We start from the raw sequence: 3,665 nt of genomic DNA on the forward strand, positions 1-3,665 counted from the left end.
CAACCAAACAATCATTGTTTCTCCAGTATAAATAATAGTGTGGTAGATAAATACTTCCATGTATTTATCTAGCTTGACAACTGCCATGACCAAAAAGACCAGCAACATTTTGGTGTATATTTTGACCTAGGGCTCAAGCAACAGGGAATTGAGGTTCCTCGTGTCCCATATGATATCTGTCATGTCTCTCTTCATTGTTTTCTTCATTATGTATCACAACATTTTCAGAATCTTTGACTGACAAACCAAAAATATAATTTAGGACAGATCTTTCACTGGCCATCTCCCTTACCTGCTAATGTTGCTGCCCAGAAAAGAAGACACAGTGTAAAACTCATGGTTTCTGTTTTCAAAGGCAAGAGGATGATGCCAACCTGCTGGCTCAAAGCATTGCTTTAAACGTTTCTAGGAAAGGAAAAATAGATTTCTAATTTGCAATGGACATTACAGGGGCTTTAAAAAACAGCTTTCTGAGACGTTGCCTCTGAGCAATTGTATGTCCCATCTCTCCCCTGTGGAAGCTGGTATCTTTTGTTCTACATACTGTAATTTTTTGTTTCTATAATGATGGTTCTTGATTTTACAATTTTGTATGTTTTTAAACTTGAAGTCACGTAGAGACTTCCCTGTCTTGGGTGAACAGCACATTTGATGAATTTAGCAATAATCAAACAATAATCATTTTGAGAGTCAGTTCTTCTAAATGGGAAGATACATAAGAGGAATTTCCTCAACACAACACAAACACTCAAGATCGTCCATAGTATTAGTTAGTTAGTTGTGTGCATTTGTGTGCTGTTATGTGCATGTTCCCAAACTGTGGTCAGCTTTGGTGTCGTGATCCTGCTCTGGATGTAGTTGAGTAGATTTGCCATAAATTCTACCCATGTCAGGATGTTAAGAGCAGGAAGTAGTCAAGATAGATCAAAGACTATTTATGTATGCCACAGCATACATAATGGCCCCAAAGTGGAAGTTACAGGAGGTACGTACGATTGCTGAGTGGCAGGCAAAGATGATGGACTTTGTATGAATTGGCCAGACTGTCCTGCCGGATTTGAGATCAGGACGATCAAAAATTTCAAAGGGATTGGAGTAAGTTTATTGTATAGTGGTACCTCGGGTTACATACGCTTCAGGTTTCATACACTTCAGGTTACAGACTCTGCCAACCCATAAATAGTACCTCGGGTTAAGAACTTTGCTTCAGGATAAGAACAGAAATCGTGCTCCGGCGGTGTGGCGGCAGCAGGAGGCCCCATTAGCTAAAGTGGTGCTTCAGGTTAAGAACAGTTTCAAGTTAAGAACAGACCTCCAGAACGAATTAAGTACTTAACCCGAGGTACCGCTGTATATTTGAATAACAATTGAAATAAATCCTACAATGTGGACAATTGAAGTTAAAGAGCTAAATTGCAAGATTGGACTTGAAAGCAAAAAACCTGCTGAAGGGAAGCATGGAAGTCGCATGTTTGGCAGAGCTGAAAGTTTTTGTGTTTGCTATTATATTGTCAAAAATATTGTTTAGGGAGGAAAATAATAAAAGCATTTTTTTTAAAAAAAGAGTAGGAAGTAGTCAGATTAGGCACTTTTTGCCATAGTTTCAAAATTTTCTGTGGAGTATTTATACTGGAGGAAACCATTGTGGCCAACTCCCACAGTGATAGATTCTCATTAATATGCATCTGGACAAATCTCAGAGGAACATCTCCTTGGGGATAATGTGGTGGTGGAGGGAGATTTATTTAGGCTAAAGAAAATGATTATTACAGGAAGCAAGGGTCCCCCCCCCCAATTCAGATATTGGAAAACATGAAATGATTTAAATGAAGCACATCACTGCATTCAATGCAATGTTGTATACACGTATATAGGTGAGTGGCTTTGTGAGAGGCAATGTGGTGTTCAAAGGCAGAGGGGCAGATTTGGGCAAAGATCTCTTTTATGTTTGCTAATTAGAATGATAGCGTGGAACCTGAATGGCTGGAACCCACTAAGGAACCTCAATGGTAATATATTTCAAATCCCTGCTGATGCAACAAATCTACTGCTACAACATCCCTAATAGGTGTCGACCCTGCTGCCACTTAAAAACCACTGGCAAAGGACAGCCCACCATGTTCCAAGGCTTTCTGTTCAGCTCATACAGTCAGGAAGTTCTTTTTAATGCTTTGTTAGAATTCTTCTCACTTGAACCCATTGGTTTATGCCCAACCATTTGCAGCAACAGGAAACAAACTACCGTAACTCCATCATCTACCCCAGGCACCCCGAAACTCGGCCCTTCAGATGTTTTGGGACTACAACTCCCATCATCCCTAGCTAACAGTACCAGTGGTCAGGGATGATGGGAACTGTAGTCCCAAAACATCTGGAGGGCGGGGTTTGGGGGTGCCTGATCTACCCTATTGCATTTGCGCAAGCAGTTTGAGGAAGAGGTGACTATCTGTTCTGGAACAAATGAATACAAAAATTAAAAAATATGGCTAACCCTTTATGCTTATAAAGGCTTATAAACCCTTTATGCTTATTGCACATAACCAATGCAATAATTTAGAATGCCATATCATGCCTTCCTTCAAGTTTCTTGAGCACTACCACCCACTAGTGGTCATGGAATATGACAACTCATGATATATCAGCAACTAGCTGAGCTTCTGGTGAGTGACAAAGTCTTTCTCATCCCAGTGGGTATATTAAGGTGATGTTTAGATTTATGCTCAGTGCCAGTTCCATGAATCAAAGCAGCTGAATGGACACGTGTGAGGTATAATATTTCAGCCTATATGCTATTCCAGGCTGGTCAATACCAAATATTGTCTGCTGACGTAGGATATCAAATCTTCACTATCTAATTCACTATCAACATTTGGAGATGCATTTTTAGACTCTCTCTCTCTCTCTCTCTCTCTCTCTCTCTCTCTCTCTCTCTCTCTCTCTCTCTCTCACACACACACACACACACACACACACCTCTTTGAATTGTGAGTTTTCTTCTTCCAAATCAACAATTCTGTTTGCTAAACTGCATTGGCAAGTGTATAAGTTTAGCAATCCCAGTTAGAGGAATAATAAAAAAGTGTACAAGAAAGAAATCCCTCCTAATGAAGTCTCTGGAGGATATTATTATTTGCTGCTGCTTCAAAACAAATTAATTGCTGGGGGGGGGGGAACCACTGAAAACTTAAGACACACATAAAATAATTCAGTTCCAAGATGACCTTCCTCATAATACTGATAACTGGTATTATTTATCATGTCCTCATAAAATCTGCACTGATTATCTTGCTGTCACTTACAATTTGAATATATCTTCTTTAGTGCCTTGAGTTTAAAGTTTTAGACTCAGTTAAAGAAATGTTGGTGTGTCTTGTTTTTTGTTTGTAATCTAAGGCAAACATCTTGCAGTTGAAGGTCTATAGGCTGTATGAATAGAATTATCCTGGCTGATCTTGGCCATTTCTTCATATCATTTATTTCATGTTCAGTAAGTACATTTTACCTACTATGCCTATGCTGTAGTTTACTTGGATTGTTACCAGGATCTGACACTGCGGAGAGTTTGCCGTGCTGCAAATAAACCCTGACAGCAGGGAAGGCACAGGGAAATAATATATGCTTAATTTGAACATAATTTGACTTAGTTACAGGTTTAGTCACATCAG

Source organism: Podarcis melisellensis, assembly GCF_964234715.1.
Source record: "Podarcis melisellensis genome assembly, chromosome: 13".
Classification (NCBI taxonomy): Eukaryota; Metazoa; Chordata; class Lepidosauria; order Squamata; family Lacertidae; genus Podarcis; species Podarcis melisellensis.